This window comes from Dipodomys spectabilis, unplaced genomic scaffold, assembly GCF_019054845.1.
Source record: "Dipodomys spectabilis isolate Male_0828 unplaced genomic scaffold, ASM1905484v1 ptg000187l, whole genome shotgun sequence".
Taxonomy (NCBI): Eukaryota; Metazoa; Chordata; class Mammalia; order Rodentia; family Heteromyidae; genus Dipodomys; species Dipodomys spectabilis.
Window position 1 is genome coordinate 1,582,801 of NW_024870864.1, and position 16,447 is coordinate 1,599,247.

General features: G+C 42.5%; 1 protein-coding gene across 1 annotated transcript in view; it reads right to left on the minus strand.

Moving 5' to 3' along the window:
* Acoxl (acyl-CoA oxidase like) overlaps positions 1-16,447 on the minus strand; it is a gene marked incomplete at its 5' end in the record, with an annotated part of 295,914 nt that overhangs the window by 202,804 nt on the left and 76,663 nt on the right.

Genomic DNA, 16,447 nt, shown 5'->3' on the forward strand with positions numbered 1-16,447 from the left:
GGGGAGGGAGTCTGTGCTTTTAAGGCTGTTGGTAAGCACTCATCCCCTTGATACAGCTGGCTTGGCTACAGACAACACAGCTGACAGTTATAGTTTAAAGTCAGGAAGCAAATAGTTCTAGGAAATATAAGTACCAGGAAACAAAAATACAAAATGATGACTGGCTATAAGCTGGAACCACTTTGTTTTGACAGAAAAGACATGTCTTTCCTCACAGAGTGTCTGGAGAGAAATTCAATAATCTTAAAATTCAGGGTATGATGCAAATATTAAAACCAATAATTCCAACATACCAGCAACACATCCCCATGAGCTCACACCTGCTCTACCTGTGAAACCCTCACGTGTGCCTGTAGTGGGAACTATAATTAGAAGCATCCTGGTCATGATTGGAACAACAGCCTTCCCCACTCCCATGCTGACCTAGGAGAGCCACAGAGTTATGTTCAGAAATGTTATCCTGCCCTTCCCCCTTGCCTCATAATGAGGACAGAGATGAGTTCACTCAAGGTCAAGCTCAGAGTAGGCTCTGGAGGACTCTGCTCTAATTGCCCTGCTCCTTCCTCTTTCCAGAGATGACACCATCATCCCCAGTTGGCTTCCTGTTTGTGACCTTAGGGTCCCTGCTCAGCTCTGAATGAGAGATGTCAGGTGCCATTTGGATGGGAGCTAGGGATTAGGGCTGGGGGTGGGAAGAGGTATTTTGTAGCAAGCCTGAGCCACATCTTGGTGATTTGGGTGATGTTTACCAACCTGAACAAACAAATGTCATGTCTGCCTGCCCTGCTGTGGGCAGCCCTTTCAGCCCTCCAGAGCTCTCTACTGGCTTCCTTCTGCCTCCTGCTGCCCTGCTGCTCCCCACAGGTGGTTGGGGGAGGGCTCCCTCTTGCAGCACTTCTCCCAATCAAGCAACTGTGACTGTCCTCATGCTCCACTATGGGCTGTTTTCTCCAGCATCACAGCCTCTCTTATGTAGCAGCTCAGTGTCCTGGGCATCTGGCCTACTCTACAGTCAGTATATTGCATGGAGAGTGCCACATAGGGGGGCACCAGGGCCAAGGAGAGAGCTTGTGTCCTGTTCTTGGCCTCAAACTGGGAAAAGGCAAGGGCTCCATTTGATCTTTCTCGGGTACATCTCCAAATTTGTGGTGGCCCAGTTGTTTTACTGGGGGACTCCATGTGTATAACAACGACTGGGCAGATGCAGAAAATGAAATGGGCTAGATCAGAGGGAAGCATAGGGAAGCCTGTATCCTTCTGCTTCTGCTATGGGAGGCCTGTTTCCCCTCCTATGTCAGGAGCCAGGGCAATTTGAAGGCTTAACAGAAGACTACTCTGTAGACAGACTGAGGGGAGGTGGGGAAGGGGCACTGGTTAAAGAAACACCTGGCCCTTTCCTACTCCCCTACCTTATGCCCTAATGAGAAAGAGATGATTCATATAATTGCCATAACATGGTTAAAAGTCATAAATGAGATACTACTTAGAAAATCTTCTGAAGAGAGTCCTAGTAACTGTGCTGCCACCTGAGGCTCACAGCATCCTCTGCACCCTCATTTGCCACATTGTTTTCCGAGTTTGAGACCCTGCCTTAATACCTAGCCAAGGCAAGACCTTCTAGTGACAGCATTCACTTAACATCTGGGATACACCGGACTCCTAGATCCCCAACACTAGCTGCCTAGGCACCCACCACCCCTATGCACCCAAAGATACTACTACTACCTATGGTCAGAGCCCTGAGAAAATGCCACCTCCATTCTGGCTGGTGTGGGTAAAACAGTTTCACAACAAGAGCCTCCTCCAGCCTTGTTACTTTGTTACAAGGTGACCTGGCATGGGGTATATAAGTGTGTGTGCACCATCGAAGAATGCGCATATCTGCCTAGGGCACCAATGAAATTCACAGTGACACGTTCATTTTATGATGAAATAAAGACTAGAAAAGAATAGAAAAGTAGACATGCTACACAAACTTCTACTGTACAGGTCAAATATATTTGATCACAATCGGGCAACCTGGTGCTATTCCCCCCAGGCCTGTAGAACACCCTTTCCCTTCAACATGAGGCTTAGAGATTCACTGTTTAGAGATTCACCTTGTTTCCCTCCCCAACAGATTTTTTTGTTTCTTTGTATGTTCCTCTCCCATGGTATAACCCCTGTTTTCACTGTATTTGATGTTGGCGCCCTGCATCTTGTATATACACTTCTCTAATTTGGAGAGGGGAAGGGGGAAAAAATGCTTAAATAGGGATACAGGTGGACCCATTGTAACAATGAGATGTACAAGACACTATGTCCAAAAACAAACCTTAGAATTTAGGTGGGGGCAGGGGGTAGGGGGGAGTGTAGTTGTAGAGGTGGGAGGGAAGGGATGGTAGGGGAAAAACAAAGGAGGAGGTAACAATGCTTGATAAGAAATATACTCATTACCTTGCTCATGTAACTGTAACCCCTCTTTACAGTATTTTTACAATTAAACAACATATTAAAAAAGAGAAATGTTACATCAGCCACATCTTATTCAAGAGAACTAAATCCCAGGCCTCTCCCAAAGCTTTAAAGCAGGTGGACCCAAGTCACTTTCTACAGCCTCCTGGAGCCATAGTTGGACAGTGTGATGGATAGCTCTCCCTGGGCCTGGGAACCTGTGAAAGGTCACTCTGCCATCAGTGCACCCTGTGGCCAGCAAGAGTACTTTCTAGTAGGCCAATACTGTGGAAGACAGTAGACCCACAAGTTAGGGGACACCTGGTCCATAAGCAGGCTCTCTTGGCTAGTTGTCTCTTCACCTGCCTCCACATACCTCAGTCAGGCCCAGGTATACCCCAAATTCAAGACAGCTACAAATTCCCAACACCCTACCTAACAAGAGATGTCTCTAGTTTCTTTCCATGTGAATCTCAGTGGGACTCAGTGCTAACCAAGAAAACGCAGAATAAGGTATACTATGCAGTTCCACATATCCCCTCAGAAGGCCTGGAAACTTCTACTTTTTTCCTTTTCGGACCTGAGAGGAAGTCCAGCCTAGATAACTAGATGGTTGGAGGCCACTAAAAAAGACCTCAGTTGAGCTCCCAGCTGAGCACAGCTGCATTAGCAATCCCCAAAGTTGTTCTGACCCATAGTTGGTAAACAGTAACAGCTGTTACAGTTTTATGTGCTTTCAGGGAAGTGTGATATGCAGCAGTCAATAATTGAAACAGTAGCTTATATTCATCAAAGAAGTGAAGGGCAGAAGTGTGGGAGAAGTGTGTCATAGCTGTTCTTCACTGTAGGGTGAGCCAGTAGGATTCTGGCTCCCAGAGAAAGGATCCCCTGAATCTAAGGCCACTTTGAGTACTGGTTTCTTAAAACAGTACCCATGTGGAGATAGCTCAGGGGCAGAGGAGGCTGGATCGCAGGTGGAATGGACACTGAGGCTCCTGGTTTCTATGGAGACAGGGCTAACTCCTTTCTTGAATTTCTTCTTCATACCAGTGATTTTGACTTTGAACTTGACCTTCATCTTAGCAACAATGATCACAAACGCATATTTAGCCAGGAGATTTCTCTCAGGTAATATCCCCAAGTGGCAAGTTTTGACAAATTGAATCCAGAGTCCCCTTAGATAAGCAGCATTTTAACTTTCTCAGTTTCCAGTGCTCATCATGCAAGAGTTAAAACTCCTACTTGTCTACTGGGCTGGGTCAAGTGCCCCCATTTTCTCCATACTGTTGTCTACTTCTTTTCTAGGAGTAGAGTGCTAACAAAGTATATGGAGTGACATAGTTGCATTTTAAAATGGTCTTCATCTCAATAAAAGGACAAGGTAGCTCTTTCTCAGAAAGAGCCATGGAGACCTTCTTCAGACTAACAAAACTAGCTCCACATGAGTTATCCTGGCTAGTGATTCTTATAGAAAGCAGATTTCCAGTGTAATACTTTGCTCAAGGAATGCAAAATATTTTCTATCCAACAATGTCACTGAAAATTCTGACCAGCAGTACCTAATTGATACAATATTCTCCAATACATAACTAATGGTAATTTCAAGTTCTGAAAGGTAGCACTAAAGTCATGCTTAGGGTAGCACCATGTAATAGGAATCCACATAGCAACTAACAGATTTCCCAGCATTGCAGTGATTTTGGAGGTGTACCTGAAGTGCCTCCGGAGCAACCCTAACCTTTTCTGGCCTCTGCCCTAGTACCATGACCTCATTTAACCCAAAACTCAAGGGCACCCCAACTGCTAGCAAGGAGGGAGCCCCATTCCTGCCTCTTGGGTACATCATGACCTCTAAACAAATTAGAAGCCCAACTAGGCAATTTCATTGGAGGTGGTAACAAACCAACATGTACTTTGATAACACAAATACTGATTATTTGGAAAGTCCCTTGATTTCATTTTGACAAGGTTTCCCCTTCTACTGTAACTTTGAATTGACAAGGGGCTTCTTCCTCCCCTGTGTCTTTCATGGAGCTTCACTCAACATAGATTCTTGCATCCCGGATTCATTCAGATCCAGTTGGGCCTTATCCAGTTGGAAGAGACATAAGAGCCATCAGTCCAGGAGTGCTAATCTATGCCCCTGGGAGAGTGTATACTTTTGGAAGTGAAATTATATGAATACATATAAGCCATGGAACTGATCCATTATTTGGTTGCCACTGTGGGAAGCTGAAAATATGATCTACTCCAGTGACCTCCAGAAGGGACTGTTGAACAAAAAAGAAAGTTATTTACTCAACAAGGCCATGAGGTGACAGAACTCTGAACTGCAACTCCCTGGACCTTTTATCTCATAGTCTGTAAACAGTATATGTGGCTCATCCCATGCCCAAATAATGCCACAACTACCAGCATGTACATACTTTATCAAATGCACAGCCCCGGCTAAGCAGGTGATGTGAGATGCTGGGTATACACAGTGTTAGTGGGCTTCAGAGTCAGAGGAGATGGTGGCAATGGGCGAGTTAACAATGTCCTAGCTGTGTGACCTCAGCCAAATATACTCCTTTTCCGTGCTTCAGTCTTCAGCTATAGAATGAGATATTCAGCGTTGCTGCAGTGATGAAAGTAAATCACATAGAAAAATGATCTGAGCAGCACCTCGCTCATGTTGAGCACCCAGGAAATGTTAACTGGCAAAGTCACAATGTTATTTCTATGACCACAGATTTTTTTTTTTTTTTCCAAAGAGAACACTTGGGGAAACACATCATCCTGGTTTGTATATGGTATTGGCAAAATGAGAAAGTAAGTACTAGAGAACATGTGAAAACCCAGAGTAAGGCCTTCAGGGAAGCATGTAGCTCCACATGGAAGAGCACTGAGGTCATGTGAGGGGACAGCTGCTGATGACCGGCCGCTTCCCCCAGCAGGGAAAAGGTGCATCAGCCGATCTTGAGTAGCAGAATGAGCTTCTAAGAAAAGGTTCCTAGGCCACAAATGGCAGACCCAGAGGAAGTAGGGGAACTGATAAGGCCAGGAAAAAGCAACTACGATGAGTCAAGCTTCTGAAAGAAATCTCATTAAGAAGCTCCCTTGACAGAATGGCCATCACTTTGTTTATGCATAAAACAATTTAGCCATCCTTTATCCATTCAGTACCTGAGATTCTTTACCCAAACATGTAGCCCACAGAAATTGTACATGTGTAAACAAATCAGTTCCATTGCATTTACAGCAAGATTGGACATTTTCAGCTACTGTTTTCTGTTCACTTTTTGCTACCCCCACACACACAAAAAAAACAATCATTCTATTATAATTTCTAAAACACAAAGACTTGGCCCATCCAAAACTTCTAACAAATCTTGATCTGTCTCACTGAAACTTTTTCTCCTTCTCCTTGCCCTGTCCATTCATTATTAAGATTATCCTCCTCTGGTATCCAACCACCAGAAGCAAATTCTGTCTGTTTCCATCCTTTATCTAGGCTCTGCAAAATCTTATTTCCTTTCAGATTACTGATACTCTGATCACCAAACACCAATGGACATCTACTGTGGCCAAGACAGTATTGCACAGCCTGCAGACAGACCCCTATGATCAGAATCAGTTCTTTGAAATTGTCAACTTCTGGATATATAAATAGATGGACATAGAGGTGGACATAGAGAGATTAAAAAAAAAACTCCCATACTAACCAGCACCTGAGCCTGTCTTCCAGACATTCCAAGGCCCCTTGCTCTAAAAATAAATCTGGGTTAGTGTTCGTGCTTCTTGACATCTGATGAAGGCAAATCCCAGTTCCATACTCCAAATGCCCTGCCTGATTTCACTCCCCAGCTCTCTGTCCTTCCTTCCCTCCCCCTTTCTAGGCTTCATTTGACTTTTTTCAGCCATAGTTAGAGTCCCATTGTCTCAGGAAACCATGTCACACCACACTTCTGTGTCCTGAATCTGCTGTGCACTTCCCTTTTCCACTTGGCACAGCTTCGTGAAAAATACAATCACCTTCTACCTATCCAGAAGTTGTAGGTTAAGTTAACCAGAATATACCATAGAGTATACAACAGCAATTAAAAATAAAACAGATTTTCGTGAACAATTCAGAATGGTTCCCAGGATACGTTATTCTATGGGAAAACCAAGTTGTAGAACAACTTGTTGTCACTTACATGCAAAATTACATACTTGCACAATAAATCTGCATGTTTCTCTATGCATGCACACATAACACAACATCTGGAGATGTTTCCTCTGGGAAGGGCAGGGGAGAAGCAGGGAAGATTCAGGGGTTTAAAATAACAATATGCTCCTGTATCATTTGTGCATTGGAAAGTAAAATTTAAAAATAGATATAACCATCTTGAAAGATGACAAATGCTCATTCCTCCAGTGCCTTTTAGGTTGACTGCTTCTCGCTGGGCTTGAAATGAAAGGTGACTCATCAATCTGACATGCCCTTTTCTACACAGAATCAAGACACATACTCAGTTTCAGAATGTGAAATCAGGTCATAGTTCAATGACTGAGAAATGCAAAAGCGAGGTGAAGTAAAAATGAAAGGATCTGAGAGGTGGCTCTGAGGAGATACCCTCACCAGCACACATTACCCTCTAGCCAGTTGACAGGGACCCTAGGCACACACCTCTCCCTTCAGCCTTCACAGCTGGAAACATGCAATTCCATTTCTTTGCAACAGGCAATGTAGGCTTTGGAATATTGATTCTTGCAATTCCAGTTTGTATTCATTTCCACAGCAACCAGAAATTCTCTTGAAGGGGAAATTCTGATTTTAGAAGTCTTTTCAGAAGTATAAATTTACAGAAATCATGCACTATACAGAAATATGCAAGAAATAAAAGCTTCTATCAGCAGAGCCAGGAGGCAGCTGCCTGGCTGACCTAGCCTTCTCTGACTGCCCAGGGCCCTCACCTGCACATCCGTCCTATTCTTAGAAATTCTGAGCCAACAGGTGCCAATTCAGAGCCAGATGTACTGATCTTGAGGTTCCAGAGAGAATCTGGTCACAAGGCTGCCCCGAATCAATCTGGTTGTCTATGTGACCCCAAGCCCCACCTCTGAAGCCATACTAATATTTTACTAGGCCTAATATTGTACTGTAGAATTGTTGGAAGGAAGACTGGTTAACTCTATAGAGCTCCAGAAACACAGGCAAGATTGAGCCTTAAGATAAATTCTGTCAACGCTCTAGAGTTATACTTGGGAAATATAGTCTCAGCTAAAGTCACCTTGGAAAAGGTGATCTCCACATGTGTGAGAGTGTTCTCTTCCTGTAATTCAGCAACCCTAGAAGAGAATTTAGCCTCCTAAGGGCGTGTTTACAAGGATGGAATGTTCTATTGGCTGTATCTCTAGTTCTCTGGATCATTAGACAGCTGAATTTCTTGTCATAGAAGAATGAGTGGCTTTGGGTTCCACTGAGCTTAGTCAAATTTGAATCTGTTGTTGAGAGATGGAGGTGCTCTTCTGTTCAATTGTGGGGGCTTCCTCTTCCTCAAGGGACCATGAAATTCTTGACCAAAATTCTCCTAGCAGAACCACATACCTAACAAAGAGTTGTTCCACAGGAAATGCTTTATTTCCATTGGATACAGAAGGAGATGGGCTAAGGAAGTACAAGTTTGATCACAGTTACCACAGCAATTCATAGCAGGAGTTAAGATAGATTTCAGGTCCTTGGACCTCAAGACACCTGCAAAAACATAAGCTATGGGAGGGGGAAAAGCAGGGAGAAAATTAGGGAAGAGGTGACACTGTTAAAAAAAAATGTACTCAATACCTGACTTATCTAATTGTAACCCCTCGGTACATCACCTTTACAATAAAAATTATTTTTTAAAAAAGAAACATAAGCTATTGTAGATGCGAAGTCAATGAGTGCTGGGCTTATTTAAGCACAGTGTCACTGTTCTGCCAGAGGAATTCTGAATGGCTTTCTTTGGATTATCCCTCCCAGTGACAAAATAAAAAAATAAATAGAAAATTGAAGAAGAGCAAAATATGGAGACAACCAAGCCTTAAGGAAATGCCCCTAAGGAAATATACTCACAAGTCACACAAGTCATAAAACTAGCATGGCACAGAATAGTGCTTGACTTCACTTATATCTACTCAGGGGCTACAACTGCTTAGTACTTAAGGTTTGCTCATAACAATGGAATTGAAGGTAAAATGTCTCTATAGGCTTCTCATAGACACAAGCATACCCACAGAAAGTACAACTCTCAGTGAGTGCCCTGGGACTATAGACCCCAGTATGGATAGCAAAACTTATGGCTAGACTGGACCTGAGGAGGGAAGTGATTTTGAGAACTGTAGATTCATATCAGGGAACTGTAGATTAGAAGACCTCTTCTGAATCCTTGATCTCCCACTGCCTGGGAATGTCAGAGGAGATCTAATCTGCCTGGCTTCTGTTTCTTCTTTATTTCTAATGTTTCCTTTCTCTGAATATAAAAGATATACACATTCATTGCAGAAAATTAGGAAAACCAGGATAAAATAAATAACAAACCATTTGGATATAAAAGAGTGACCACTTTTAATATTTTGGCAAACTTCCCTCCAGTCTTCTAAGTATGCTTAATACTTTTTAGATGATAGTTGGAGTGTCCTGAAAATGCAATTTGGTGTCAAGTTTATTTTCTTAATTCAACATTTTATTACAAGCATCTTTCCATGTTATTAGAAACATCATGACCAATGCTTTTATGGCCATATGATAGTCTATTATAGGGTGGGACACAAGGAGTTAGTAAACCCTCTTCCATAGAGATGATGTTTTCAATTTCACATATTAGAACAATGGAAACATCTTTATGGCATGAAACATTTTCTCCATCTTCCATTACTTTCATTAGGACAGAGTCTAAGAGTCTTGTTATTTATTTACATTTCAGTTTCTCTAAGGGAATTAGAACAAATTAGGTATTTTCCAACTCAAATGCTTACTGGGATTGAGCAGGGAAATGAATACAATATGTTGGAAGCAAGATTTTCTTAAAAAACTGAAAACTTGCATGACTCTATTGAAAATGGCAGCTGCCACTGGCCTCCAGGTGGTGGCTGCTCTGTGGGTAGAGGCTGGGGTGTTGGGGTACTGCCCAGTGTTCCAAAGCAGCCAGAAATCTAGGATTCCCGTTAGCATATAAATATTGGCAATAGAGGTCCACTCTCCCTCCCCAGGGGGACCACAGCTCTTTCATCATGGGTACCTGTTTGCTGGGAGTCTTTGGGATTTCCTTGGCTATGAGAAGGGTCCACAGCAGGATGCTGGGTAGGGCCATAAAGAATGTCCATAGGGTTACTCACATCAATTTCCAAAACTCAGCTAGTCCTTTTTTTTGTATCCTGGGCTTCTGCCCAACATACGCACTCTCCACTAAGACCAGCCTCTTAAGTCTCAAGCAGTGCCTAAAAGGCACTCATTACAAATGCCTGTTTTATAAGCAGCACCCAAAAGGCCCCATTTTATAACTCGGTCCATCGATCTCTAGAGATCAGATGACTCTTTTTTAATCGAATTAAACCCCTGAGCTCCAGGGTACATACAAGGAGAGGCCGGCATAGATGGCTGAGAGCTGAGAGCTATCTGAGACTTGGCAAGGGGGGCCCAGGAGGGCTGGGGTGTGTGCTGCTGCAGGTGTGTGCTGACATGGGAGGGTGTTGGATCTCAGAGGCCACACTGTGCTAAATGGGCACTGTGGCAGCTCTGACAGCAATTACAGACATGCCTCCAGAGAAGAGAGAGTAAAAGAGATTCTGAGAGCACAAATCCCCTCTCACAAAGCCCAGAGAGCTGTCCTTTATGCCTCTGCCATCTGTCATCACAAAATTCACAACAGATCCCCCAGTCTCACAACAAGGACATCACTGTGGGGGTCACACGGAGCTGTTCAGATGCCCTGACAGCAAAACAATGCTCAGCAAGGTGAAAACCGGTGAGAAAATCCTGCTAAACAAACATGAGGGGTCAACAGCTCAGAGAGCAAGATCCACCAAAGCCCACTAATTGGAAATAATTCCAAGGTTTTCAACCATTACGTAGTGACAATAAGGTGCAAACACCGGATTAGTGACCTCCAAAAGACAGGGAGCTTTTGTTCCATCTTTGTAAGAGCAGAATTTAACTCTGTGTTTAGAAATTCCCATCAACTATTCAGTCTGAATTTAAAGGTTTACCATTTAATAACATAGCTGGGGTGGGGGGAGATTTTGAGTGTGCCTGTTCTGGGTCAGGAAGCAGAATATATGAGCAGGAGACATGGGAAGAAGAGAACAAATAAAACCTGAAAGTGGCCAGAAAGCAGTTCTCTTTTGAGTCTTTCCAGAGCTCAGCTAGCAAAATGCACACCTTAAACCTCCACCCCCACTGGGAAAAGCCACAATTATCTCCAGTGGTTTGTATGTTTCATGAAAGTTGTGTGTGTTTGTATGTGTGCACGTGTGTGTGCTGGTACTAGAGCTTGAACTCAGGGCCTAGGCACTGTCCCTTAGCTTTTTTCACTCAAAGCTTGGCACTTTACCAAGTGAGTCACAGCTTCACTTCTGGCTTTTTGGTAGTTAAGTTTCTCAAGGCCTTTTCTGCCAGAACTAGCTTTGAAACATAATTCTCAGATCTCAGACTCCTGAGTACCTAGGATTACAGGCATGAACTGGCATCCAGTTCATGGTAGCTTGTTTTTTCCCCCTTAATTTTATATTTATCTTTAAGTAGTTGTACAAAAGAACTGCCACTCAACAAAGGAGTATATGAATACAATAAACCTTGATCAGTGACACATATGTTAAGTCAACTGTCAAGCTGTATTTGTCAGATTTTTTGTTTGTTTTTCTTTTTGGTTATTAACTATGCCAGAAAATTTCCAGTGAACTTTATAAAAACCAAAACGAAAACAGAAGCTTCTGAAAATGCCTGAACACTCTGGAACCTAGTTTGGTTTTACAAAAATTAAAACTGAAGCAAAACTATTTTTAATGTCATCTTTAGGGTAGAATGATGGCAGGGTGACATTGATCAAGATGCATTATACTTATAAATTGACCTGTTGAATTAACACTCCTTTGTACAATGATAGCTTTTAATTGTATAATGGTGACCCTTTTATTATTGATAATAAAAAACTAAATTAAAAAATGTCTTCTTAGTCCTAGAAGCCCAGTAGGATTTACCAAGGACTTTGGCTCAATAGTTACATTCACTTCCAGCAGGACTCTCACCAGGCAGAGTAGGAGAGTCTGTGAATAATGGGCAACTGTTTAAATCAACCAACTCCATCTGTGCTCCCCAAGATGAAGATAAACCCAGTTGCCACTTCCTGGTGCTCTTTACCAGGTTGTCAGTGAAGGGTTTTACTTGCATAGAATAACCCCAAGTTTATATCTGTATCTGCAAAGCCCCAGTCTCTGCACTGTACACGAAAAGAGAATTCTTGGGTACCCTCAGCATTTGCACCAAGATCCATCAAGGTGAATTCAAATCACACTGACTTCCCAGGCCAGACTGAGAATGAGTACACCCACTGAGAAGGTTCAAGTGATCAGGCAGTGTGGACAGACTTTTGCAGCTCAAGTGGCCAGGGATCTTGTCTCACATCTCTACACAGGATTACACACACACATACACACACACACACACACACACACACAGATGGAAAGTTGCTTTTACTGGATCAAATGAAGTATGAAACCCATGTTGTCAAATCTCAATTTGGAAGCAGGAAGGGAAAAATGGAGCAGGCAGGTGATGTGAACTAGGCTGAGGTTATTAGAGTATCTTTGTGGCTGAGGATAGGCAAAGGAATAGCCTTCAAAGGATTGGAATCCACTCCGTACAACCCTTCTTTCCTATCTGAGACTGAGCAATGACACCTGGGGAGTCCTGGCAGGACCCTGCATATTAGGGAACTCAGGAGCCACTTCTAGATGCCATGGAAGCATTATCCACCGTAAAGAGTCGCTGGATACCACACACAAACGTGAACTCCTTCAGCAGATAATACCTCACATATGCCATCCACCCTTCTGACCACAGAGCATCCTAAGATTCTACAAGTCGAACAGGGAACAGTTTTCACCATTGGTAATGTTCCTAGCCACACAGAGCCATCACCAACAGCTGTGTTTCTTTTGCCCTTCCCCTGGGTGTCCAGTTGATTTTGCTCTTCTTCCTGCAGGTGTGCTCATGCCACAGTAAGTCTCCCTTTCATAGTGTCCTGACGAAGAGACTGTGTTTTCTTTCGCGTTCTTTTTAATGGCCTACACTATCCTCCAGCAACCCAGCTGTGAATGTCAAATAAAATGTATTGGGGTCAGATAGATTCTCACATTGCACTGAAATGCACAGTGCCTGAGACAAAGAACAACGAACCACAACACACACACACACACACACACACACACACACACACACACACATTCTAGAAAGCTATGCTAAGAAATGGTGTAACTGCTACACAAGCCATCCACTCTGAATGAATACAAAGTCAAATGGCACCATTTCATGTCACTACTACATCCTCTCTCCTTCCTCCTGCCTCTCAACATTTTTCAAATATAGTTATGCAAAACACTTATGTGTTTAAATTCCCTCCTGCAAATATGAACATTTGAAAAAACACAGGCAGATAAAAATCAGCTCAGGTTGAATATATCTTGAACACTGAGCTCTAACTGATTCAGCTTTGCAATTTGACCTTTAATTGTCCTTTAGAAATGGAGAATCACATGTATAGAAAAGGCGATATTTTTGTTGTTGTTATAAGCAAAAGTACCTCCTTGCATAAAACATGTGAGCTCTCTTCAACAAGATAAAAGGTTTGAAAGCTGAAGGAAAATAAGAAGGCAAGCTTCCTGTTTGAGACATGAGGAGGAAGAGAAGGCTTTCAAATGTGTAATTAAACAGGTGGGCTTAAGACTCTCAAAAAAACATGCATGGAAATATACACTGACTGCTACAGTGATATTTAAAAAAAATAACATTTATAATTTGTTCCATAACTAAAAGAAATCAGCTAAAGCCAGAGGGAAAGTACATGGGTTTGCAACCCAGCCTGAAGCCAATTTAATTCATCTGACTTTCTGTTCTGGTTAAAACATCTTTCTCTTCAGCTTCCTGGTGCAAAGACCCTCACAAGCTGAGGACAGATGTGGCTAACAACATCTTGTGAAACAAATGCCAAGCACCAGACCGCCACCACAGGCTCACACACCTGTGGGTGACATCACCCGGCTCTCTCTCACCCCAGAAATCTATTAACACACAGAAACAGGTGTCATCAAACCAAAACCCACTCTTAGAAAGCATGCGCCTCATCAGCCTGAGAGTGGAAATGACAAATGCCGGGCTGAACTTCCACTCACCTTCCATGTCTGGGGGGCAGGGAGGCCCCTTCGTTCCCCTGAACTTTCCAGGACACCTGTTTCCCTGTTTCCCAAGGACTCCAAATGCAACTTGATGAGAGCTTTGGATGGGAAACCCTGTTCCCCAGGACTTGTTTTCTTTGTTTCTGAGGAATGTTGTCTTTTCTCTTGTAGCAAGAAGTAATTTACTGCCAGGTCAGCCTAGGTCTTGAAACAGCTTTTTTCTTTGGACGTGTGACCAGACAGGTAAATAAAGCACTCAGCATATGTAAAAATCATGTAAAAATGATGTACCTCTGAAATATGTTTTAAAATATTCCAGATGAATGAAGGGGCAAATCAAAATTAATGAAATTGTTGAAGTATAGATAACTGAAAGAACTGGGAGATAAAGAATTAGGAATACCTTGTGTTTGAGATTTTTCCATAATAAAAATATTCTTAAAATATTCAGCAACATTTCTAGTTGCTCACCCAGCCTCTTTCCCCTTCCTAATTCATAACATCTTCCCAGTTTTGTTCAAGCAATCCACACTTCCCTATGCTTCACTAACCCAACCACTGTCATCCCAATTTCCCTGGCTACTTGTGGCCTTAATAATGGATCAATGGGTTTATCTGGCCAAGAAAGATGGGGAAGTCTCTTGGGAGGTTCTGTAAAAAAGCTTCCACACTTCTAAAGAGACTCAGAGGATGAGAAGGACTGGCCTGCTTTTCAATATAATAACTGCATGTGATATCAAGAACCTTAGTGGTCTTTTAGGTGACCATGAGACAAAACTCACATGCTGAAGATTGCAGAGAGAAAGATGAAAGCAGCTTTGGTCCTTGAGGATGTCACTGAGCCATTAAGTAACCACCTTGAAATTATCTCACTTCAGAAATCATTAAGTCCCTTTCTGTTTACAACAGTGAAGCCAGGGTCTTCTGTTTCTCCCAGCTAAAGATATCCTACCTGGTATCTTTGGGTAAATAAAGGAAAGAACAGAGGCAGACTCTGAAGAACAGCAAGAGTTATTAGTAGCCATGGCAACCTTAATAAAATTAATACCATTGTAATTCCATACCAGAGTTGAGACTTAACATTGCATATCCCCTTAGTACATAGGATCTTCTGTCTTTTATTTCATAATGTGTATTTTATTTCTTTGGCAAGCCATCAGTTACATCAAAGTAGCCTTTGATTTGAGGGAGCATTTTCTCCAATGGTATCTCCAATTCATAGCTATATCCAGGTTAATAAAAAAACCTCTGGTATAATGGTGTGGTTCCTGTGTAGCTTTGGACAAATTCCTCAGCCTCTGAAAATGGATGCCCATGTCTACAAAACAGAATTAGTAATAATGATCTTAAGAGCTGTGATGGTTAAATGGTGAAGAATTTAAGAAGCTTGTTGTCTAAAGTATTGCCTGTAGTTGTTTTGTCCTAGCTATAAGATCAAAACAGCAATTCATAAGTGGAAAAATTATTTTTCTTTCTTCTATACTCATTTTCACATATTAAAAAAAAGTGAAGTATGCCAGGTATGGTGTCTCTGCCTTGTCAGGAGGTTGAGATCTGAGGATCATGGTTCAAAGCCAATCCAGGCAGATTCTTATCTCAAATTAACCACCAAAAAGCTGGAAGTGGAGCTATAGCTCAAAATAGTAGAGTTGCCAGCCTTGAGCTCAAAAGCTCAAGAACAGTACCCGAGCCCTAAGTTCAAACCCTATGACTGGCATACGTGTGCACATTGTTATATGGGAATTTGATCACATGATACAGAGAAACCCATTTATAGAGCTGAATCAAGAATCTTTATTAGTAAGCCAATGACTGCATGTGGACTCGTGTCTCCCCCAAACTTGCTGCCATCAATGCACTTAATACTGTTAGGAAACTGAGCCATGAGGGTAGTAAAGAAAAAGCAGAAAAACAACCTCAACAGGGATACCACATTGACCTGAGGACAGTCAGGAGATACAAGGCGTGGCACAATGGTGGCAGAGGTGGTGGAGCCAAAATATGGCAATGGTCAGGAAGCAGGGTCACAGGGAGCTCCAGAGTTCAGAGACTTTTGCCAGTTCACAATACAGGTCTGGTAGGTCCAGGAACCTATTGTCCAAGTCCTTGCCCCTGCTTCTAGGAATTCAGGCACATCTATCACCTGGGGATAGGGATGGGAAAGTGAATTTTACATCTAAGAGTTTTTGGAAAGTCCCCATTATCCACCAAGATGCCAAGATGGAGCCAGTTAGACCCAGTATCCATATTTCAAGGAACAAGTATAGAAGAAGACATAAAAGAAGTTCCTTCTTTATAAGCAGTTTTATTTCCAACATCTAATATTTTCTTTTTCCCTACTATTTTTCATTGCAGCAGACATGTGACTAAAAAGAAGCTTCTAGGTTTTCTTTCATGCAAAACAAGTCCATTGGGATCAGTTAGCTCAACAGCAAGAGTTTATTGGAGCATAGTTAGTGGCTGGATCATACTCCAACTCTTGACCATCAAGATGACAGAACCCAGAGATAGGCTGAGCCAGGTGATGGACATTCAGCAAACTCTACTTCCTCTGGGATCACTGAACGTGGATTTCACCTCCTCTGTGTTTCTACCCATCTTTCCAGACCTCTGCCAGGAAGCT